Consider the following 26,367-nt stretch of genomic DNA (forward strand, 5'->3'; position numbering starts at 1 on the left):
GCACTTTGGGAGGTCCAGGCAGGCAGATCATTTGAGTTCGAGACCAGCCTGGCCAACATGGTGAAACTCCATCTCTACTAAAAATGCAAAAATTATCTGGGTGTGGTGGCGCGTGCCTGTAATCCCAGCTACTTGGGAAGCTGAGGTGGGAGAATTGTTTGAACCTGAGAGGTGGAGGTTGCAGTGAGCCAAGATCATGCCACTGCACTCCAGCCTGAGCGACAGAGTGAGACTCTGTCTGAAAAGAAAAAAAAAAGGGAAAACAAAGGTGCTTCCGCTGGAAGGACTCAGAAATGTAACAGAGGTCTACAGTCCAGTAAGTAAAACAAAGATGAGATCAGAAAGAGAAAGTACCTGGAAGGGAAACCACCTTGGACTAGGATGGAAGTGTGCAGAAGTGGGATGGTAAAGTGCAATGGAACAAACAAGAACTACACTTAGCAGTCTTTCCATTGGCTATTTCAATTTACACATAAGAGTAGGGTTGGTGTTCCATATTAACACCAATATAGACAGAATCCATTCTTACGGTTAGGTGCACACGCCAAACCATTGTTTATTATTTTGAATATTATCCTTGCATCAGAGTCAACTATGTGATAAGCACAGAATTATATACCCCGTGCAGGGGGAAGAAGAGAGGCATAATATGCATCTCTTATCCTCTGCAGTTCACAATCAAATTAGGTAATAGAGAATAAATGAATAACTCAATTATAACATACCAAAGCATTTCTTATATTAGAGATAAAAAGAATGTGCTTTGAAAATCAGGAGAAGGAAGCATGAGGAATTGAGAAAAGAATCTTACCAGAGGTGAGATCTAACTGGCACATGATGCTGTGATGGGATAATATCATGCAAGAGAGTGATGTCCATGACCCACAGAGGAGAAAACCTGAGCATGAACACAGAGGCCGAACACCAGGATCTATGTGAGGAGCAATGAATAGAGTGGCATGGAGGGGTGGCAGCAGGGGACACCAAGTGGAGGGTGGGAGGAGAGATAAGGCAAGGAATATTAAACCGGGACAAGATCAGGAGGGCTATGAATGTCTGCCTCAATTGCGGCTTTTTTCTCTTGGCAATAGCAACCATCTGAGAAGGGCCATAGCATTGTGATTAAGTACAAACGTTGAATCCCAGCTCCTCCACTTTCCAGCCGTCAGAGCCGGGAAAATCCTTTTATCTAACTTACAGTTTCCTCATCAGTAAAACTGAGAAATATCAAACCTCACAGGGCAGCTGATACTAAGATAAGATAAATATATTGCCTGGGGTACAGTAAGTACTCAATAAACACTGTGAGTTTTGCTGTTATAGAGGATTCTGAGGGATGAGGAGTTACATACATTGTTGTTTTGGAAGTTACTAGTTGAAGTAATAAGGAAGATGGACTGGAGATAGGGGAGGGCCTAGCATCAGGGAGATCATATTTAAATAATAATCTCTATAGCTGAAAAGAATCCTAAATGCCATTTAATTTAACCCTTTCATTTTACAGATAAAGCGAGGCTCAAAGAGAGGGTGTAACTTACTAAAGCCTAGGTATGCGACTCCCTATACAGTGAATGCCCTTGCCCTCACACATTGTCTCCCCAACCTTTTCTGTACCCATTATCCATCTAACAACTCAGTCTAAACAAAACAAAATTTACAGTGCATACTGGTTTCAGTGACTTGAGACCTGCAATTTAAGCCAGGCTAGAAGAGGATGCCAGTTTATTGACTTAAAGTAGGGTGACCAGCATTACAAGTCGCCTTTACCCCCCAGACGAATGTTTGCAGATCTTGAAATCAATGGGCCGGGCATGGTGGCTCACACCTGTAATCCCAGCAGTTTAGGAGGGCGAGGCGGGCAGATCACCTGAGGTCAAGAGTTTGAGACCAGCCTGGCCAACATGGTGAAACCCCATCTCTACTAAAAATACAAAAATTAGCTGAGCGAGACCACACCATTGCACTCCAGCCTGGGCAACAAGGGCGAAACTCTGTATCAAAAAAAAAAAAGAAAGAAAAAGAAAAGAAATCAACGAATCATTCATAGCTAAACCTGGGTCTTATTATAGGGGGCTTGGTCAAAAACAGCCCCTGGACCTGTGGCAGCTCATCCCTGTTTGACGCTAATCGCATGTGAATGCTTGAGTTAAGAAGGCATCATTAAAAGTACATTAAGTTTAATTATGCCAGCAGTGTCAGGCAGGGAGATGCTACAGTTTAATGCAGAATGCATAATTAGATAAGACCTAATCCATTCGATTCTTATTTGTTAAGAAAATGTGTCTCATCTATAAGTGTCACCACAAGTGATGGCTGGGAAACCACCTCCCAGATGAGGGCATTTCCACCATCTATGAGGCCTTTGGGGATAAATACTGACATGATACACTGACACAAGGATGCTCCCAACTCCTACAAGTGAGCCATCAATGAGAGCAGGCTTCAGGATTCCAGGGCAAGGAGCCCAGCTTCCTTCTGTCTCTTCTGTAGTACAACAGGAGTCCCGGAATGGAAGTCAAGAGGCTTGGGCTCTGTTACCTCAGCCACTTTCTAGCTATGTGATACTTGGCTCTTAAGCCTCTGTATGCCTGGGTTTCCTCATCTATAAAATAAATCATTTTAATTTTAATTATTATACTTGCTTCACGGGGTTGATGTCAGAATTAAGCAAGATAATCCATGTAAACTGCTTAGAGCAGTACCTTGAACGTGTTACGTACTCAGTAAATAGCAGTTGCTGCTGCTGTTGTCATCATCATCATTATAGTCACCATTGATCTATAGATAATATTATTATTCCAGATAGTCTATTATTACTTCATCACCACCACTGGACAAGCAAATCACTTTTCTTCTCTAAGCCTCTATTCCCTCTTTTATAGAATAAGATGCTATCTCCTAGTCATCTCAAAGGTTCTTTTGGCTTTGTTTTGTTCTTTGCTGGAAGAGTATCCATATGTTGGTAAGACTCTCAACGGGCTCCCCAAAATGTTAAGAACAACTGTACATTTTATGTTTGGGAGTCACTACTCCTTTGAGATCTGATAAAGGAAAATAAATCCCCAATGCAGAAAACACACACACACACATTCACACACACATGCATGCACGCACAAAGTTTCAATTTTAAGAAGACTATGGGACCTGCCTGAAATCCATTTGTTGTTCCCACAGGTGTCCACAAATGCCAGGCTCAGAAGCTCTGCTCTGAAGTTCCCTTTTAGCTGCCTACCTCTGTGAGCCATAAGGCTCCCATGTCCTATCTGTGAAATGGAGCTAACAAACCCTGCTGAACATCCTGTACTACATTCACAAGTGCAGACAGCAGAGCATGATGATGAAGTCTCTGCAGTCAGAATTCAAACTCCAGCTCTGCTTCCTCTGAGCTGTGTATTCTTGGGCAAGTACTTTGATCTCTCCCTTTCTCACTTTCTTCTTCTGATCATTGGAAAAATTAAATGAGATAGTGGAAGAAAAGGACAGAGATCCAGCACATAGTAAACCCTGAGGAAATTTTAGCCACATTATTGTCAATATTTTGTAAAAACCTGTGAGGACATATAATCTAATCTCTTTATTTTATAGACGATAAATTTGAGACCTAAAGAAACATTCAGAGAACAAAGATTCAGCACCAGCCACAATGAAAGGACATTCAAAAAATCATGAAAAAAAAAAAAACAACAACATGCTGGGCCTGGTGGCTCACACCTGTAATCCCAGCATTTTGGGAGGCTGAGATGGGTGGATAACCTGAAGTCAGGAGTTGACGACCAGCCTGGCCAGCATGGTTAAACTTTGCCTCTACTAAAAAAATACAAAAAATTAGCCAGGCATGGTGGCACAAGCCTGTAGTACCAACTACTCAGGAGGCTGAGGCAGGAGAATTGCTTGAACCTGGGAGGCAGAGGTTGCAGTGAGCCAAGATTGTGCCACTGCACTCCAGCCTGGGCAACAGAGCAAGACTCCCTCTCAAAAAAATATATATATATAAAATAATTATATATATTATATGTAATATATTATACATATGTAATATATTATATATATGTAATATATTATATATTATATATTATATGTAATATATTATATATTATATATTATATGTAATATATTATATATTATATATTATATGTAATATATTATATATTATATATTATATATTATATGTAATATATTATATATTATATATTATATGTAATATATTATATATTATATATATTATATGTAATATATTATATATTATATATATTATATGTAATATATTATATATTATATATATTATATGTAATATATTATATATTATATATATTATATGTAATATATTATATATTATATATATTATATGTAATATATTATATATTATATATATTGTATGTAATATATTATATATTATATATATTGTATGTAATATATTATATTATATAATTATAATGTATTATATTATATATAATTATAATTATGTATATATAATTATAATTATAGTATATATAATTATAATTGTAGTATATATAATTATAATTGTAGTATATATAATTATTTATAATTGTAGTATATATAATTAATTATAATTGTAGTATATATAATTATTTATAATTGTAGTATGTATAATTATTTATAATTGTAGTATGTATAATTATTTATAATTGTAGTATGTATTATTTATAATTATAGTATATATATTATAATATATAATTATAATATATATAATTATAATATATAATTATGTTATATATTATATATAATATATAATATATATTATATATAATATATGTATATTATATATTATATAATATACGTATATTATAATATATGTATAAATATACGTATATTATAATATATGTATATTATATATTATATAATATACGTATATTATATATTATATAATATTTCTATTTTATATATAATCTAATATATTTATATTATATATTTTTATATTTATATATAATCTAATATAAATATTTTATATATAATATATAAATATCTTATATATAATACAATATATACTTTATATATTATATATAATATACTGTATATATTATATATAATATAATATATATGTTTATGTATAATATGTAATATATATTTTATGTATAATATGTAATATATATTTTATATATATTATAATATAATGTATATATTTTATGTATAATATATAAAATATATACTTTGTAAATATTATATATATTTATATATAATATATAGTGTATATATATTACATATATAAAACAAAAAAGAAGGCTTCTGGACATGTGGAAATTTAAACGCACACATACAGAGAGCTGGAGCTGCACTAGGATGCCAGGGCTCAGGGCAAACCGACAGTAGCAGTCACCAAGGCCAATCACACTGCTCGGAGACCATAAAGGAAGCAGTCACTGGAAAAGCATTGCCTGATAAATAAAATGTATGCTGAAGCCCACAGTCAAGCAGGACTGTCTGTGGAAAGGGGTTGGCTGCCTGGGTTTAATACAGCTGTCCCCCTGGGCTGGAAACCTCTCATCCCAAACCTCTCATCCCACAGCCACTGGCCCCCATCCAAAAGTTCAGCTAGGCCAAGTGCATTTTCCATGCTAAAGCCCAGCAGGGAAGGGGTCTGAACCCCATCAAGATACTATTAAAAGTCAAAGCATCAAGTGCTTTAAAAAAAAAAAAAAAAAAAAAAAAAAGCCTTTTAAGCAGTTGCCTGTGACAGAAATATCAAGGACCCCAGAAATTTTCAAAAAAAAGGAAAACCAGATCAGCACCCTCTGGGGTTTCAAGCCCCTCACCTCATGAGTCAAGTCAAGGGGAGATGAAAGGAAAGCAGGTCGGCACAGACAAAGCACGTCCAGGTTTGATGCCCACCAGGAAGTACAGCAGGGTATTTCTCACACCATAGGCTTGGAGCCAGATGACCTGTGTTCAAATTCAAGTTTCTCCACTGTACAAGTTACATAGTCACTTTAATCCTCAAGTGGCTCAACTGTGAAGTGGGGAGAATGACAGAACCTGCTTTCAAAATTGATCATGTTCTTAAAACACAGGATCTGCTAAAAAGTAGTGTATAAACATTTACTTGTTAAAATTTTAAAAAAATAAATTAATAAACAAAAATCCTTGTATCCTGGCAGCCTTCCGTCTTAGAGTCCTCAGAGTCCATCCTCAGAACACCAAAATATCACTATCTGATGATCAGAGATGTTTGCTTAAAGAAACTAGAATTCTTAAACCTTAAGCCTTTGTCCACTTGTTCTGGCTTCTGCAAGTACTATGATGTATTTTTTTTTTTTTTGGAAGCAATTTCTCAGCCTGTCTAGGAGAGTGTTTCTCACCTTTCTCAGTTAAATAAAACATCATTTCCATTTCTTTTTTTTTTTTTTTTCTTTTTTGAGATGGAGTCTTGCTCTGTGGCCCAGGCTGGAGTGCAGTGGCATGATCTCGGCTCGCTGCAACCTCTGCCTCCCAGATTCAAGCGATTCTCCTGCCTCAGCCTCCTGAGTAGCTGGGATTACAGGCACGCACCAACATGCCTGGATAATTTTTGTATTTTTAGTAGAGACAGGGTTTCACCATGTTGTTCAGGCTGGTCTGGAACTCCTGACCTTGCGATCCGCCCTCCTCGGCCTCCCAGAGTGCTACGATTACAGGCATGACCCACGACGCCCAGCCAAAACATCATTTCTTATACAGGGTCTAACAATTCCTGTTACCTTAAGGTGCATTTTCAGGGAGAATTGATTAGGAGTTCTAGGATCTCATGAAGAAATAAGCTTAAGAAAAGCTGTGTTAAATAAAGAAAATGTTTCCGTACTTCAGGTCTTCTCAGGGCCTTAATAACATGTATTGACATACTCAAGGGGAGGGTCTTTCCTCCCTGACTCTTTCTTTCTATTCTCTTTGAGGACCCTCCTTCTCTACCTCTCAGATCAGTGCTGTTGGCCCTGATTATGAATTTTATTTCATCTATATACTCTCTCCCTAGGTGATCTCAAATAATCCTGTGACTTTAAATGCCACTATAAGATGACAACACTCAAAAGTCAACCTCCTGCTCTGAGCACTTGCTCCCAATTTGATTTTGGATCAACAGGCCCTCTTTGATGTCTTACTCATGGATGCATCACACATAACCAGTCCAAAGCAGAATTCTTGACCCCACCCTCCATCCCCATCCAGTTCCTTCCTAGGTTTCCCCATCTCAGTAAATGGTACTACCATGTACCTAGTTTTCCAAGTCAATATCTTGGGAGCCAGTCTCTGTTTTTTTTAACATGTACATCCACTTTATTGCAAATTTTGCAAACTTTTTTCCTCCAAAATTATCTCAGTTAGGTCACTATTGCCACTGCCATCATCTAATCCACACAATCATCTCCTCCCTAGCCACTGTGATAGCCTTTTCACAGCTCTTCCAGATCCCACACTTGTTATTTCCAATTCAGTCCCTACACAGCATCAAGTGATGAGCCAAGAATGTATCAATCTTCTGTGTAAACCTTCAATACCTCCCCATTACCCTCAAGATAAGGTCCAAATATGTCACTGTTTCTTTATTTTATTTATTTATTTATTTATTTTGAGATGGAGTCTCGCTCTTATCACCCAGACTGTAGTGCAGTGGCGTGATCTCGGCTCACTGCAACCTCCGCCTCCCGAGTTCAGGTGATTCTCTTGCCTCAGCCTCCTGAGTAGCTGGGATTATAGGCACCCGCCATCACACCTAGCTAATTTTTGTATTTTTAGTAGAGACAGGGTTTTGCCATGTTGGTCAGGCTGGTCTTGAACTCCTGACCTCAGGTGATCCACCTGCCTCGGCCTCCCAAAGTGCTGGGATTACAGGCATGAGCCACTGCACCCAGCCCAAATACCTCACTGTTTCTTATTAGGCCCTTGCTGAGCTGCCTCATGCTCAACTCTTCAACATCCTTTCTTATCAGATCCCATTAAAGCACATGTTTCATCCATGTTAAATCATCTTTTGGTTTCCTCAAATAAACCCCATTCACTATCTCTTCCATCTACTTAGAACACTTCCCTTCTCCCTCCTGTCATCTTGTTCCTTTGAATCTTAATCTGCACACCTTTTCCTGCAGCAAGTCTTCTGTGATTCACACAGCCTATTCCAAATAGATTGGGTACCTTTCTACTACATTTCCACATCCCCTGGTATTTTTCTAATCAAAGATTTTTTGTAGTTACTTGAGCATTATGTGCCTTCTTTCATCACACATTCACAGGACAGGAACTACATCATACATCACATAGTGACATTTTGGTCAATGACGGACGGCATATAGGACAGTGGTTTCTTAAGATTATAATACCATAATTTTACTGTACTTTTCCTATGTTTAGATACACAAGTGCTTACCATTGTGTTACAATTGCCTACAGTGTTCAGTACAGTAACATGTTGCAGCCTATTCCATATAGCCTAGGTGTATAGTAGGCTCTACTATCTAGATTTGTGTAGGTACACTCCATGATGTTTTACAATAATAAAATCACCTAACAATGCATTTGTCAGAATGTATCCCCAAAGTTAAGTAACATATGACTGCATATTGTTTTCATATTGGTAATCTCATTGTCTAGAACAATACATGGCACAGAGTAGATGCTCCTTAGGTGTCATAAGGAATTGTGAGAAGGAAGAAGAGAGCAATGAAAGCTGTCTAGGAAAGAGAGGGAGCAAAAGCAAAGGTTAGGATGAAGACATGAACACCATGAGAGTGGAGAAAATGATAACACTTTGTGGGCTGAGATGATGTTGGCTGTGTAGAAAAGGGCTAGATACAAAATTTCCATAGATACCAGTCCTAGGAGCAATAACAGTGCCATACATAGTCCAATGCATACTATATATAACAAGATGGGATCAAAAGAAGGCTTGGCTGGGAGCCTAATGATGGATTCAAGTCCTTTACTCTTCTTTTAACTAGTTCGGTGACCATTCCTTGAAGTTCAACTTTCTCAGTTGTAAAGAGGGTTTAGACTACGTGTCTTTTAAGTGTCCTTTTTTAAACCTACATTCTGTGCCACAACAGACTATTTGCCAAACATTTTTCATGGCATTGACTTAGTTCATGCTTTTTTTTTTAACATATCCTTAGTTCTACTTTCTGATGAACACTTACACATTTTTTGATATCTAGTTCAAATAACCTCGGAGAAACCTAACTTATCCCTGGGGTGAGTTAATTCTTTCTCCACTTAGTCTTTGATATAGTTTGAATATTTGTTCCCTCCAAATCTCATACTGAAATGTGATCCCCAATGTTGGAGGTGGGGCCGATCTTGGAAGTTTCAGTCATGGGGGTGGATCCCTCATGAATGGCTTGGTTCTCTCCTCATGGTAATGAGTGCATGTGAGATCTGGTTGCTAAAAAGAGTCTGGAATCTCCCTTTTCTCTCTCTTCCTTTCTCTCTTGCCATGTGACATGCTTGCTCACCCTTCACCTTCCCCCATGAGTAAAAGCTTCCTGAGGTCCTGACCAGAAGCAGATGCTAGTGCCAGGCTTCTTGTACAGCCTGCAGAACTGTGAGCCAAATAAACCTCTTTTCTTTACAAATTATCCAGCCTCAGGTATTTCTTTATAGCAATGCAAGACAGAGTAACACAGTAGCGTCATAAAAAATATACACATGCTTTTTTTTTAGCACTTCCTACATTATAACTCTTTCTATAATATGACTGTATCCATAATACTTCATACACATAGAAATAATGGCCAAGGACTTCTGGATTTCAATAATGGCAGAGCAGCTTGTGTGACACTAACTCCCAGGTGGTAACAATTATAAACTCTGGCGAAATACCTTTAAACAACTGTTCGAAAACTCTAAAGAGCAAGCAAGAACAAGCAGAAACTGGAAGAGATTTAAATCTTGAAGGATGAGACCCTTATGGCTAAAATCCACAATGACTAGCATTTTACCTTCAAGGCATTTTCCAGTCCATGTAGTAAGATGTTGGTGGATAGAATTCAAGCAGAAAGCTCTGGTCTTATTGACCTGAGGGGTCTGAGGAGAGAGTTTAAGGAAAATAGCCACTGAAAGGCTAAAAGGGCAGAAGGGAAATCCAAGCAGTTGTGCACCACAGGAGAAACAATTTGGAATTCACATTTCACCAAGTTATAAGGTTTTGGTAAACATATCAGACTTTTCCTTGAAATTTCAAAAGGGCCATGCCTTAAGAGGAAAGATCATATCCCAAGGCTAAGAGATTCACCCTAGTACTAGGAATAAACCCAAAATAGACCCCCTCAAGCAAAGCATAAAATGAAACTTTTCAAAGGTCAAAGTGCCCTGGAAGTAATTTAACTCCCTGATAAAATAAAACTGAATTATCTTCATAGGAAGATAACAGAATACAGAGTCTGGAAAACATATCATCTCAAATCTCTAGGATACAACAACAAAATTATTAGAAAGGAGAAGAAACTGGGAAAGAGATCCACAAATGACCACAAATCTTGGAGTTCTTCAGAGAATCAGACCCAATAGAAGATATAGATATATAGATATAGATGATATGGGTAGACATAGATATATAGAGATCTATTATAAGGAATTGACTCACATTAGCATGAAAACTGACCAGTCTCAAGATCTACAACATGAGGTGGTAAGCTGGAGACCCAGGAAAGACAATGATTTCATTCCAGTCTGAGTCTGAAGGCCTGAGAACCAGGAAAGCTGATGGTGTAGTTCCAGTCTGAAGGCTAGTGGGCTCAGAACAGCCAATGTTTCTGTTCAAGTCCAAAGGCAGATAAAAGCTGATGTTCCAGTTTGAAGGTCATCAAGCAGGAAGAATTCTGTCTTACTCAAGGAAGGGTTAGGTTTTTGTTCTATTCAGTTCTTCAACTAAATGAGGCCCAACCTCATTAAGGGGGACAATATGATTTACTCAGTGTATTGATTTAAATGTTAATCTGATCCAAAAACACCTTCACAGTAACACCCAGAATAATATTTAACCAAATATCTGGGCACCCCATAGCCCAGTCGAGTTGATACATGAAACTAATCATCACAGATGCAGAAAAGGAATATAACAAATAAAGAGTTATTTTTAAAAAACAGTGATAAATATGTTTTTGAGATCTATAAGATAAGATATATTAATAATTGAAGAGTTGTGGAATTTCAGGACAGATATGTAAACTCTAAAAGAGGAATGAAACAGGCATCCTACAACAGTAAAACATAATATCAGAAATAAGAATTAATTTGGATGAAATTGATAGCAGACTAGACAATACAGTAAAATGGATTAGTAAACTTGAAATAAGGTCAATAGAAACCATCCAAACTGAAGCACAGAGAGAAAATATATTGAAAGAAATCTTGATAATATTTGATGGTCTGTGGAGCAATATCAAATGGTGTAATTAGAACCTAAAAGGAGGCTAGAGAGAATGAGACAGAAAAAAAACTGATGATATAATAGCCAAACTATTTCCAAAGTTAATCTAAACAATATTTCACATATCCAGGAGGTTCGGCAAAACACGGGCAAGGTTTTTTTCAACTCTAGGTAGAGCACAAACATCTGAAAACCGAAGATAAAGAAATAATCTTGAAGAGAGCTAGAGAAAATGGACACACAAAACACAAGGAAATGCTAATAAAAATGATGACTGACTTCTCACAGAAATATGGAGACCAGAATAAATGTGTAAAAAACATCTTTAAAGTGCTGGAAAAGAAAACTGCCATCTCAGAATTTTATATACCATAAAAAATACCTTTCAAAAATGAGAGCAAAATAAAGACATTTTCTGATAAATGAAAACAGAGAATCTGAGGCTAGCACAGCCACACTAAAAGAAATACGAAAGGAATTTCTTCAGGCTGAAGTTAAATGACACCAGATGGAAATATTGATGCATAGGAAATGATAAAGAGGAGTGAGAACTGTACATATATAAGTAGCTTTAAAATATTATTTCTATTTCTTTTTTAACATTTTAAGTCTGACTTTTTTAAGCATGAATAATTACAATGTACTGTGGAGTTTATAACATATGTATCAGTAAAATACATGATAAAAATAGAACAAAAGTTGGAAGTTAGATAAATTAGAGTATCCTCTTGTAAAGTTCTTACATTAAATGTAAAGTGGTATAGTAGCAATTCAAATAACACTGTTACAAATTAAGGAAACACTGTAATCCCTTTAGCAAACACTGAAAATATAATACAGATTTAGGTCTTCAAAAAATAGAGAGCATAGAATGTAATAACATAAAATATTCAATGGGAAAGAAAATGGGAAAGGAGAAACAATGAACAGAGAGAATGAGAAGAAATAGTAATATGATAAATTTAAATCTATGCATATGAATAATTATATCATGTACAATTGAATTAAATGCTCCAATTAAATGGCAGACATTGTCATACTTGATAAAAAGCAACAATTATTTTATACTCATTTTAAATATAAAACAGACAGACTGAAAATGAAAAGAAGAGAAATGTACCACACAACTGGTAAGCATAAGAAAGCAAGTATGAGTTGTATTAATATCGAACAGACTTCATGTCAACAAGCATTAACAGAGATTATCAGATACATTTCAGAGGGATAAAAGCACCAATTCTTCAAGAAGACATATAATCATAAATGTACACTCACCTAATAACAAACTTTCAATATCTGTGAAACAAAATTGAGAGCAGTAAAAGAAGTTAGACAATTTTATCATCATAGTAGATATTATTAACACCCACTCACAGTAATTGATAGAGCGAGTAGCCCAAAATATCAGTAAGGATACAGTATATTTGAACAACATATTTAACCAATTTCAACCACTTATATTTAAAGAACACTACACCCAAAAACATTAAAACACACATACTTTTTAAATTTTTTTAATTTATTTTTTAATTGATGCATTGTAATTGTAAATATTTAAGGGGTATGATTCGATGTTTTGAGACCTATATGTTGTATAATGATCCAATCAGGATGGTTAGTATATCCATCAGCTCATGCATTTATCCTTTCTTTGTGGTGAGAACATTCAAGAGCCTCTCTTCTAGCTATTTTGTAATACACAATAATTTACTGTCTACCACAGTCACTGTACTGTGAACTCCAGAACACCAGAATTTATTCCTCCTAACTAATTGTAACTTTGTACCCATTGACAAACCTCTCCCCATTCTCTCCTTCCACTCTCCCTCTCCAATCTCTGGTAACCACTGTTCTACTTTTTGCTTCTATGATATATTAACTTTTTTTTTAAGATTCCACATATGAGTGAGATCATACAGTATTTCTCTTTCTGTGTCTGGCTTATTTCACTTAACATGATGTCTTCCAGCTTCATCCATATTGTTCCAAATGACGAGATTTTATTTTGTGGCTGAATATATATCATGTTTTATTTATCCATTCATCCATTGTTGGACAGTTTGGTTGATTCCATATCTTGGCTATTGTAAATAGCACTGCAATAAGCATGGCAGTGCAGGTATATCTTCTACATACTTTCATTTCTTCTGGATATATATTCAACAGTTGGATTGCTGGATAATAGGGTAGTTTCATCTTTTGTTTATTGATGAACCTCCATATGGTTGTCCATAATGGCTGTACTAGTTTACAATCCGACAACAGTGTGTAAGTGTTCCCTTTTCTTCACATCCTAGCCAATACCTGTTTTCTTTTGTCTTTCTAATAACAGCCATTCTAACTGGAGTAAGGTGGTATCTCACTGTGGTTTTGATTTTCATTTCCCTGATGATTAGTGGTGTTGAATATTTTTTCACGTTTGTTGGTCATTTGTATGTCCTCTTTTGAGAAATGTCTGTTAAGGTCTTTTGCCCATTTTTTATGAAAAAGAATCATTTTTTTATTTTTTAACTTTTATTTTAAGTTCAGGGGTACATTTGCAGATTTGTTATATAGGTAAACATGTGTCATGGGTATTTGTTGTACACATTATTTTGTCAACCAGATATTAAGCCTAGTACCCTTTAGTTATTTTTCCTGATCCTCTCTTTCTTCCCAAACTCCACCATCCAACAGGCCCCAGTGTGTGTCATTCCCCTGTATGTCTCCATGTGTTCTCATCATTTAGCTCCCCCTTTATTTTTTATTTATTTTTTTTTTTTTTTTTTGAGAAGGAGTCTTTCTCTGTCGCCCAGGCTGGAGTGCAGTGGCGCGATGTCGGCTCACTGCAAGCTCCGCCTCCCGGGTTCACGCCATTCTCTTGCCTCAGCCTCGCGAGTAGCTGGGACTACAGGTGCCCGCTAACACGCCCGGCTAATTTTTTGTATAAGTGACGCATGTGGTATTTGGTTTTCTGTTACTGCATTGGTTTGCTAAGGATAATGGCCTCCAGCTACATCCATATGCCTGCAAAGGATATGATCTCATTCTTTTTTATGGCTGCATAGTATCTCATGATGTATATGTACCACATTTTATCCAGTCTATTGATGGGTATTTAGGTTGATTCCATGTCTTCACTATTGTGAATAGTGCTGCAACAAACAAACATGTGCATGTGTCTTTAAAACAGAATGATTTATAATCCTTTAGGTATATGTCCAGTATTGGGATTGCTGGGTCAAATATTATTTCTGTCTTTAGTCTTTGAGGAATCACCACACTGTCTTCCACAATGATTGAACTAATCTATGCTCCCACCAACAGTATGTAAGTATTCCTTTTGCTCTGCAGCCTTGCCAGCATCTGTTATTTTTTGACTTTTTAATAACAGCCATTCTGAATAGTGTGAAACGGTATCTCATTGTGGTTTTGATTTGCGTTCCTCTAACGATCAGTGATGTTGAGCTTTTTTTCATATGATGGTTGGCTGCATGTATGTCCTTTTGAAAAGTGTCTGTTCATGTCATTTGGTTGCTTTTTAACAACAAGATGGGGTTGTTAATGGGGTTGTTTGGTTTTTTTCTTGTAAATTTCATGAAGTTTCTTATAGGTGCTGGCTATTTGTCAGATGCATAGTTTGCAAAAATTTTCTCCCATTCTGTAGGTTGTCTGCTCAATCTGTTGATAGTTTCCTTTGCTATGCAGAAGCTCTTTAGTTTAATTAGATCTCATTTGTCAATTTTTGTTTTTACAATTGCTTTTGACATCTTCATCATGAAATCTTTGCCTGTTCCTATGTCCTGAATGGTATCATCTAGGTTGTCTTCCAATGTTTTTATAGTTTGGAGTTTTATATTTAAGTCTTTAATCCATCTTGAGTTAATTTTTGTGTATTGTATAAGGAAGGAGTCCAGTTTCAATCTTCTGCATATAGCTAGTCAGCTATCCCAGCATCATTTATTAAATAGAGAATTATTTCCCCATTTCTTGTTTTTCTCAGCTTTGCAGAAGATCAGACAGTTGTAGGTTTGCGGCCTTATTTCTGAGTTCTCTATTCTGTTACATTGGTCTATGTGTCTGTTTTTGTGCCGGTACCACGCTGTTTTGGTTACTGTAGCCCTACAGTAAGTTTGAAGCTAGGTAGCATGATGCCTCCAACTTCTTTCTTTTTGCTTAGGATTTCCTTGGCTATTTGGGCTCTTTTTGGTGCCATATGAATTTTAAAATTGTTTTTTTAGTTCTATGAAGAATCTCAGAGGAAGTTCAATTGGAATATCATTGAATCTATAAATTGCTTAGGGTAATGTGGCAACTTTAATGATATTGATTATTCCTATCCATGAGCATGAAATGTTTTTCCATTTGCTTGTGTCATCTATGGTTTCTTTGAGTAGTGTTTTGTAGTTCTCCTTATAGAGATCTTTCACCTCACAAGTTAGCTATATTCCTAGGCATTTTACTCTTTTTGTGGCAATTGTGAATAGGATTGCATTCCTTATTTGGCTCTTGGCTTAACTATTATTGGTGTATAGGAATGCTAGTGATTTTTGCACATTGATTTTGTATCCTGAGACTTTGCTGAAGTTGTTTATCGGTTTAAGAAGCTTTCGGGCTGAGACTGTGGGGGTTTCTAGATATAGAACAAAGAAACAGGGATAATTTGACTTCCTCCCTTCCTATTTGGATGTCCTTCATTTCTTTCTCTTGCCTGATTGTCTGGGCCAGGACTTCCAATACTATGTTGAACAGGAGTGGTGAAAGAGGGCATCCTTGTCTTGTGCCAGTTTTCAAAAGGAATGCTTCCAGCTTTTGCCCATTTAGTGTGATGTTGACTGTGAGTTTGTCATAGATGACTCATTATTTTGAGGTATGTTTCTTCAATATCTAGTTTATTGAGAGTTTTTAACATGAAGGGGTGTTGAACTTTTCAAAAGCCTTTTCTGCATCTATTGTGACAATCGTGTGGTTTTTGACATAAGTGCTATTTATGTGATGAATCACATTTATTGATTTGCATATGTTGACTCAACCTTGTATCCTGGGGATAAAACATATTTGATCATAGTGGGTAAGATTTTCGAGGTGCTGCTGGATTCGGTTTGCCAGTATTTTGTAGAGGCATTTTGCAACGATGTTTATCAAGGTTATTGGCTTAAAGTTTTCTTTTTTTGTTGTATCTCTGCCAGGTTTTGGTATTAGGATGATGCTGGCCTCATAGAGTGAGTTAGAGAGGAGTCCCTTCTTGTCAAATTTTTGGAATAGTTTTAGCAGGAATGGTACCAGCTCTTCTATGTACATCTGGCAGAATATAGCTGTGAATCCGTCTGGTCCTGGACTTTTTTTAGTTGGTAAGCTATTTATCACTGACTCAATTTCAAAGCTTGTTATTGGTCTATTCAGGGATTCAATTTCTTCCTGGTTCAGCCTTGCAAGGGTGTGTGTGTCCAGGAATTTATCCATTTCTTCTAGATTTTCTAGTTTATGTGCATAGAGGTGTTCCTAATATTCTCTGATGGTTGTTTTTATTTCTGTGAGGTCAGTGGTAATATCCCCCTTACCATTTCTTATTCTGTTTGTTTGAATCTCCTTTTTTTTCTTTATTAGTCTAGCCAGCAGTCTACCTATTTTATTAATTTTTTCAAAAACCCAGCTCCCAAATTCATTCATCTCTTGAGTGGTTTTTTTTGTCTCAATCTCCTTTAGCTCAGCTCTGATTTTCGTTATTTTTGTCTTCTGCTAGCCTTCGGGTTTGTTTGCCCTTGGTTCTCTAGTTCTTTTTTTTTTTTTTTTTTTTGAACAAATAAAATGTCTTTATTCAGAGATGACATGATTATCTATGATGAAAATCTCAAAGAATCTAGAAAAAAAAGCTACTAGAACTAATAAGTCAGTTTAGAACAGTCAAAAGATATAAGGTCAACAAACAAAAATCAATTGCTTAAAAATAATTAAAAAGCTCAGGGAAATGGTTAAGAGCAGATGAGGGCTGAAAATTGATTCTATATCCCAGCCTTTTACATTGTTTAAGTTACACATTAGATTTAGCTAGCTACTAATCACATTAGATTTTCAAACTCTGCAAGTACATATTTTGCTGTACTTTATTCTGATTTAAATTTTTTTAAAATCCATTAAAATATTAAATCAATTGTAGTTATAACTACTAGCAATGAACAATTGGAAAACAAAATTTTACTAAAAGTACCTTTTTTTATGTTATTATTATTATGCTTTAAGTTTTAGGGTACATGTGCACAATGTGTAGGTTAGTTACATATGTATACATGTGCCATGCTGGTGTGCCACACCCATTAACTTGTCATTTAGCATTAGGTATATCTCCTAATGCTATCCCTCCCCCCTCCCCCACCCCACAACAGTCCCCAGAGTGTGATGTTTCCCTTCCTGTGTCCATGTGTTCTCATTGTTCAATTCCCACCTATGAGTGAAAACATGCGGTGTTTGGTTTTTTGTCCTTGTGATAGTTTACTGAGAATGATGATTTCCAGTTTCATCCATGTCCCTACAAAGGACGTGAACTCATCATTTGTTATGGCTGCATAGTATTCCATGGTGTCTATGTGCCACATTTTCTTAATCCAGTCTATAATTGTTGGACATTTGGGTTGGTTCCAAGTCTTTGCTATTGTGAATAGTGCCGCAATAAACATACGTGTGCTTGTGTCTTTATAGCAGCATGATTTATAGTCCTTTGGGTATATACCCAGTAATGGGATGGCTGGGTTAAATGGTATTTCTAGTTCTAGATCCCTGAGGAATCGCCACACTGACTTCCACAATGGTTGAACTAGTTTACAGTCCCACCAACAGTGTAAAAGTGTTCCTATTTCTCCACATCCTCTCCAGCACCTGTTGTTTCCTGACTTTTTAATGATTGCCATTCTAACTGGTGTGAGATGGTATCTCATTGTGGTTTTGATTTGCATTTCCCTGATGGCCAGTGATGGTGAGCATTTTTTCATGTGTTTTTTGGCTGCATAAATGTCTTCTTTTGAGAAGTGTCTGTTCATGTCCTTCGCCCACTTTTTGATGGGGTTGTTTGCTTTTTTCTTGTAAATTTGTTGGAGTTCATTGTAGATTCTGGATATTAGCCCTTTGTCTGATGAGTAGGTTGTGAAAATTTTCTCCCATTCTGTAGGTTGCCTGTTCACTCTGATGGTAGTTTCTTTTGCTGTGCAGAAGCTCTTTAGTTTAATTAGATCCCATTTGTCAATTTTGTCTTTTGTTGCCATTGCTTTTGGTGTTTTACACATGAAGTCCTTCCCCATGCCTATGTCCTGAATGGTAATACCTAGGTTTTCTTCTAGGGTTTTTATGGTTTTAGGTCTAACATGTAAGTCTTTAATCCATCTTGAATTAATTTTTGTATAAGGTGTAAGGAAGGGATCCAGTTTCAGCTTTCTACATATGGCTAGCCAGTTTTCCCAGCACCATTTATTAAATAGGGAATCCTTTCCCCATTGCTCGTTTTTGTCAGGTTTGTCAAAGATCAGATAGTTGTAGATAAGCGGCATTATTTCTGAGGGCTCTGTTCTGTTCCATTGATCTATATCTCTGTTTTGGTACCAGTACCATGCTGTTTTGGTTACTGTAGCCTTCTAATGTAGTTTGAAGTCAGGTAGCTTAATGCCTCCAGCTTTGTTCTTTTGGCTTAGGATTGACTTGGCGATGCGGGTCCTTTTTTGGTTCCATATGAACTTTAAAGTAGTTTTTTCCAATTCTGTGAAGAAAGTCATTGGTAGCTTGATGGGGATGGCATTGAATCTATAAATTACCTTGGGCAGTATGGCCATTTTCACGATATTGATTCTTCCTACCCATGAGCATGGAATGTTCTTCCATTTGTTTGTATCCTCTTTTATTTCATTGACCACTGGTTTGTAGTTCTCCTTCAAGAGGTCCTTCACATCCCTTGTAAGTTGGATTCCTAGATATTTTATTCTCTTTGAAGCAATTGTGAATGGGAGTTCACTCATGATTTGGCTCTCTGTTTTTCTGTTATTGGTGTATAAGAATGCTTGTGATTTTTGAACATTGATTTTGTATCCTGAGACTGCTGAAGTTGCTTATCAGCTTAAAGAGATTTTGGGCTGAGACAATGGGGTTTTCTAGATATACAATCATGTCATCTGCAAACAGGGACAATTTGACTTCCTCTTTTCCTAATTGAATACCGTTTATTTCCTTCTCCTGCCTAATTGCCCTGGCCAGAACTTCCAACACTATGTTGAATAGGAGTGGTGAAAGAAGGCATCCCTGTCTTGTGCCAGTTTTCAAAGGGAATGCTTCTTAGTTCTTTTAATTATGATGTTAGAGTGTTAGCTTGAGATCTTTCTAACTTTTTGATTTGGGCATTTGGTGCTATAAATTTCCCTCTTAACACTGCCGTAGATGTGTCCCAGAGCTTCTGGTATGCCATATCTTTGCTCTCATTAGTTTCAGAGAACTTGTTGATTTTGCCTATATTAGTCAGGGTTCTTTAGGGTGACAGAACTAATAGGATAGATTTCTACATGAAGAAGAGTTTATTAAGGAGTATCAGTTCACACGATTACAAGGTGAAGTCCCAGAATAGGCCAACTGCAAACTGAGGAGCAAGGAAGCCAGCTGGAGTCTCAAAACCTCAAAAGTAGGAAAGCCAACAGTGCACCCTTCAGTCTGTGGCCAAAGGCCAGAAAGCCCGTGGCAAATCATTGGTATAAGTCCAACAGTCCAAAAGCTGAAGAACTTGGAGTCTGATGTTTGAGGGCAGGAAGCATCCAGTATGGGAGAAAGATGAAAGCTGAAGACTCAGCAAGTCTAGTCCTTCCATTTTCTTCTGCCTGCTTTATTCTAGCCGTGCTGGCAGTACAGCTAGATTTTTTATTATTATTATTATTATTAGATTGTGCCCACCCAGATTGAGGGTGAGTCTGCCTCTCCTAGTCCACTGACTCAAATGTTAATCTCCTTTGGCAATACCCACACAGACAGACCCAGGAACAATACTTTGTGTCTTTCAATCCAGTCAAGTTGACACTCAGTATTAACCATCACACTGCCTTAATTTCATTATTTACCCAAAAGTCATTCATGAGCAGATTATTTAATTGCCGTGTAATTGTATGGTTTTAAGCAAATTTCTTAGTCTTGATTTCTAATTTGATAGTGCTGTGAAGAGACTGTCTTTCTCCTCCCCAACCCCACAATGTGTGTTCTTGACACCTTTGTCAAAACTCAGTTGGATATAGATGTGTGAATTTATTTCTGGCCACGCTACCCTTTTTCTTTGGTTGGTCTCTGTTTTTTATGCCAGAACAATGCTGTTTGGGTTACTATAATTTTGTAGTATATTTTGAAGTCAGTTAGTGTTATGCCTCCAGCTTTGTTCCTTTTGTTCAGTATCACTTTGGCTGTTTGGGTCTTTTGTGTTTGCATATACATTTTAGAATTATTTTTTCTATTTTATTTCAGAATGCCATTTTTATTTTGATACAAATTGCATTGAATCTGTAAATTGCTTTGAGTATAATTGCCATTTTAACAACATTAATTCTTGCATTCCATGACCATGGAATATCTTTCCATTTGTTTGTGTCCTCTTCAATTTCTTTAATCAATGTTTTATAGTTTTCCTGGTACAGATCTTTTATTTCTTTTGCTAGAGTGAGTCCTAAGTATTTTATATTCTTTGTAGCTATTATAAATGGGATTGTGTTTTCATTTCTTTTTCAGATAATTTACAGTTGGACTGTAGAAATGCCACTGATTTTTACCAGTTTATTTTGTGCCCTGCAACTTTACTGAACTTGTTTATCAATTCTGACAGTTTTTTAAAACAATGTCTTTAGGTTTTTCTATGTATAAGATTATATTGTCAGCTGGGCTCAGTGGCTCATGCCTATAATCCCAACAGTTTGGAAGCTCAAGGTGAATGGATCACTTGAGGTCAGGAGTCCAAGACCAGCCTGGCCAACATGCTGAAACTCTGTTTCTACTAAAAATACAAAAATTAGCCAGGCATGTTGGTGTGTGCCTGTAAGCCTGTAATTCCAGCTACTTGGGAGGCTGAGGCAGGAGAATCGCTTGAACCCGGAAGGCAGAGGTTGCAGTGAGCCCAGACCATGCCACTGCACTCCAGCCTGTGCAACAGAGCAAGACTCTGTCTCAAAAAACAAACAAACCAAAAAAAAATAGATTATATTGTTTGTGAACAAGGCTAATTTGACTTCTTTCTTTTCAATTTGGATGCTCTTTATTTCTTACTCTTGCTGAATTGCTCTGCCCAGGACTTCCAGTATTATATTAATTTTCTCCATTTAGTATAATGCTAGCTGTGGGTTTGTCATATATGGCTTTTTTTTTTTTTTTTTTTTTTTGTGGAGTGCAGTGGTGCAATCTTGGCTCACTGCAAACTCCACCTCCTGGGTTCAGGTGATTCTCTTGCCTCAGCCTCCCCAGTAGCTGGGATTACAGACACGTGCCACCATGCTCAGCTAATTTTTGTATTTTTAGTAGATACAGGGTTTCACTATGTTGGCCAGGCTGGTCTCAAACTCCTGACCCCAAGTGATCCTCCCGCCTTGGCCTCCCAAAGTGCTGGGATTACAGGCGTGAGCCACCATGCCCAGCCATACATGGCTTTTTTTATTTTGAAATGTGTTCCTCTATACCCAGTTTGATAAGGATTTTTATCGTAAAAGGATGATGAGTTTTATCAAATGCTCTTTGGCATCTGTTGAAATGATCATATAGTTTTTGTTCTTGGTTCTGTGAATGTGATGTATTACATTTTTTGGTTTGCATACGTTGAACCATCCTTGCATCCCTGGGATGAATCCTACTTCATCATGCTGAATAAACTTCTTATTGAGTTGTTGAATTTTGTTTGCTAGTATTTTGTTGAGGATTTTTGCATTTACGTTTATCAGTGATAATGGCCTGTAGTTTTCTTTTTTGTTGTTGCATCTTTGTCTGGTTTTCGTATCAGAGTAATGCTGGTTTTATACAATAAGTTTGGATATTCCCTCCTCTTCAACTTTTTCAGAGTTTGAGTAGGATTGGTATTAGTTCTTCTTTAAATGTTTGGAAAAATACAGCAGGAAGACATCAAGTTCCAAGCTTTTCTTTGATAGAAGACTTGTTATGATGGCTTCAATCCCATTACTCATTTTTGGTTTGTTGAGATTTTCTGTTTTTTCATGGTTCAATCTTGGTAAATTGTATATATGCAGGAATTTATACATTTTATTCTAGGTTTTCCCATGTGTGGGCTGATTGCTGTTCACAATAATCTCTAATGATTCTTTGTACTTCTGTGATCTCAGTTGATATGTCTCCTTTTTCATTTGTGATTTTGTTTATTTGAGTCTTCTTCCTTTTTTTCTTAGTCTAGCTAAAGGTTTGTTCATTTTGTTTATCTTTGCAAAAAACCAACTTTTCATTTTGTTGATTTGTATTTTTTTAAGTCTTAATTTCATTTATTCCTGTTCTGATCTTTATTTTTTTCCTTTTACTAATTTTGGATTTGATTTGTTATTACTTTTCCAGTTCCTCAAGGTGAATCATTAGGTTGTTTATTTAATGTCTTCCTACTATTTTAATATAGTAATTTATTGCTATAAAGTTCCCTTTTAGTACCACTTTTGCTATACCTTATAGATTTTGGTATGTCATATTTTCATTTTCATTTGTTTTAAGGAATTGTTTAATTACCTTTTTAATTTCTTCATTGACTCATTGGTCATCCAGGAGCATGTTATTTAATTTCCATGTATTTGTGTATTTTCCAAGGTTTCTCTTCTGATTGATTTCTATTTTTATTCCATTATAGTCAGAAAGCTACTTGATATTATTTCTACATTTCTTAATTTGTTGAGACTTGTTTTGTGGCCTAAGATATGGTTTATTCTGGAGAATATTCCATGTGCTAATAAAAAGAATGTGTATTCTGTAGAAGTTGGGTGAAAAGTTCCGTAAATATTAGGCCTATTATGTCTAGTGTGTAGCTTAACTCTGATATTTCTTTGTTTGTTTCCTGTCTGATGATCTGCCCATTAATGAGAATACTATGTTGGGGTTTTCCAACTACTATTATATTGCAGTCCATCTCTGTTTTTAGATCTATTAATGTTTGGTTTATATACTTGGAAGCTCCATTGTTGGATACACAGATATTTGTAATTGTTATATTCTCTTGCTGAGCTACTCCTTTTATCATTACATAATGACATTTTTTGTCTCTTTTTACAGTCTTTGATTTGTAGTCTATCTTATGTGATGTAAATATAGCTGCATCTAATTTTTTTCGTTTCCATTTACATGAAATATCTTTTTCCACCCCTTCACTTTTAGTCTATGTATGTCTTTATAGGTGAAGTGGGTTTCTTGTAGGCAGTACACAGTTGGATATGGTCTCTTTTCCCATTCAGTTACTCTATGCTTTTTAATGGGAGACACGAGTCTGTTTCTATTCAGTATCATTATTAATAAGTAAGGACTTACTACTGCCATTTTGTTGCTTGTTTTCTGGTTATTTTGTAATTTTGTTCCCTCCTTCCTTCCTTCCTTCCTTCCTTCCTTCCTTCCTTCTTTCCTTTTTTCCTTTGTGGTTAAGCAATTTTCTCTGGTAATATTTTTAATTCATCACTTTTTATTTTTAGTAAATCTGTTACAGATTTTTACATCATGGTTACCATAAGGTTTACAAAAAACATTTTATAGATATAACAAGTTATTTTTTTAAAGTAACAACTTAGATTTTGAAGAAAATAACAGAAACAAAGGAAAATGAAAAAAAAACTCTACATTTTAACTCTATCCCTCTCTCCCATATTTTGACTTCACCTTGTTTCAATTTATATATTTTATATTACTATCTCTTATTAGGTTGCTAGTGCTAATACTGGCTTTGATAAATTTGTCTTTTGGGATTCATACTAGAATTATGATTGGATTGTACACCACAATTACAGTATTAGAGTATTCCGGGTTTGTCCGTGTACTTAATTTCACCAGTGGGTTTTATCCCTTCAAATGTTTTCTTTTTGCATGTTCGTGGTTTTTTCTTTCTGATTTACTAACTCCTTTTGGTATTCCTTGTAAAATGGGTCTGATGGTCTTAAATTCTTTCATCTTTTGTTTGTCTGGGAACAACTTTATCTCTCCTTCGTATTTGAAGGATAGCTTTGCTGGATACAATATCCTCAGATGTCAGTATTTTTCTTTCAGCACTTTAAAAATGTCATCCCACTCCCTTCTGGCCTGTGTGGTTTCCACTGAGAAATCTGTTGCCAGACAAAGTGGAGCTCCTTTATGTGTATTTGCTTTTCTCTTGCTGCTTTTAGAGATCATCTCTTTGTTCTTCACCTTTGAGAATTTGATTAGTATTTGCCTTGGGATAGTCTTACTTGGATCAAATCTGTTTGCTGTTCTCTGACTTTCCTGTACCTGAATATTTATCTCTTTCTCAAGTTTTGGAAAGTTTTCTGTTACTTCTTTGATTAAGTTTTGTACTCCTTGCTCTTGCTTAGCTCCCTCTTGAGCACCGATACTTCTCAGACATAATCTTTTGAGGTAATTTCTATATTTTATTGGCAATCTTTATTCCTTTTTTTCTTTTTTCTTTTGCTCTGTTCTTACTGTGTATTTTCAAATAGCTTGTCTTTGAGCTCACTGATCCTTTCCTCTGATCTATTTTGATTTTATAAGCCTCTAATAAATATTTTAGTTCAACAAATGTATTTCTCAGTTCTATGATTTCTGTTTGATTTTTTTTACTATTGCAATCTCTTTATTAAATTTCTTGAGGAATTTCTGAATTTTTTTCTGTATTATCTTAGAGATCACTGAGTTTCCTTAAAACTGCTATTTTCAGTTATTGGTCAAAGAGTTCACATATTACTATCTCATTAGAAGATTACCATCTCATTGGTTTCGTTTTGTCCATTTGAGGAGATCATGGTTCCCTGTTTGCCCTGGTTTCTTGTATACATATGTCTACATCTTTGCATTGAATGATTATTTATTCCAGCCTTCTTTTTACAGATGGTTTTGTTTTTTATTGGATATGTTTGCTTACAGATTCTTTGTAATTTAGCTATTGTCTTTCTTTTTTTCCCACAAGGTCACTGTCTCCTTTTTCATACCATATGGTGCCTTTAGCCTAGAATTGTCTCGGTTCTAGTGAACAATCAGAATGCTGCCCATCCAGAATGGGGGAGGTCCCAAAGGAGATATCCCTGTAGTGTGGGAAACCTAGGTGTTTGTGCCTAGAGGACCTGTGGAATGAACATCCTGTGTCATGGTGCTGCTGAACAGCCACTCTGATTCAGTTTTGGTTGAGTTACAGAGCAGAGTTTCCAGCATTAAGAATGGTAGTTCTACCTCCTCCCTTCTTCTCTGGCTGTCTTCAGGGATATTTCTTGCTTCATGCACTGCCATTGCTTCCTGTGGGTAAAGACAGGAATGTGTCTTCTGCCAGGGGAACCCAAGATGGTGGGGAAGTTGGTTATCCATCTCAATCTCACTTTTTCAAGTGTAGAAACTATGAGTCAAAGGGAAGTTTTCCAGGTACTAGGTGCCAAGCAGATTGAGAGGAGGGGCATTGTAAATATAGAAGTCCAATTCTCTTATTAACTGCTTGGAGTTTTTTTTTTTTTCACTCTTCTGTGGCCCTAAAAACTGTCTCATCCTCATATTCAAATCCTCGGATATTGGTGGTAATAATACCAGCACTGTATTTTTTTTTTATTTTCTAGTAGGGTTGGGAGTGGGGAGTGAAGCCAGCTTGCTTCTACACTGCCATTTTGGAATCAAAAGTCCCCTAGAAAGAACTCTTTAACATTACTAACACAGAGAAAAGCTAGCTCCAAAATTGGCAAATAACTTGAACACATTTCACAAAAGAAGATACACAAATAGCTAATAAGAAAATTAAAAGATGCTCAACATCATTTGCCATCAGAGAAATGTGAATTACATCCCTGATGGGATACCATGTCATACTTACTAGATATACTCAAAAAGAAAATTCT

The 26,367-nt window shown here is 36.2% G+C and overlaps 1 protein-coding gene and 1 long non-coding RNA gene across 2 annotated transcripts in view; one reads left to right on the top strand and one right to left on the bottom strand.

Moving 5' to 3' along the window:
- GRIA1 (glutamate ionotropic receptor AMPA type subunit 1) overlaps positions 1–26,367 on the top strand; it is a 375,656-nt gene that overhangs the window by 348,833 nt on the left and 456 nt on the right. The window lies entirely within an intron of this gene.
- Positions 1–26,367, bottom strand: part of LOC112133366 (uncharacterized) — a 135,779-nt gene that overhangs the window by 67,725 nt on the left and 41,687 nt on the right. The gene's annotated exons all lie outside the window — the stretch shown is intronic.

Source organism: Pongo abelii, chromosome 4 (assembly GCF_028885655.2).
Source record: "Pongo abelii isolate AG06213 chromosome 4, NHGRI_mPonAbe1-v2.0_pri, whole genome shotgun sequence".
Taxonomy (NCBI): Eukaryota; Metazoa; Chordata; class Mammalia; order Primates; family Hominidae; genus Pongo; species Pongo abelii.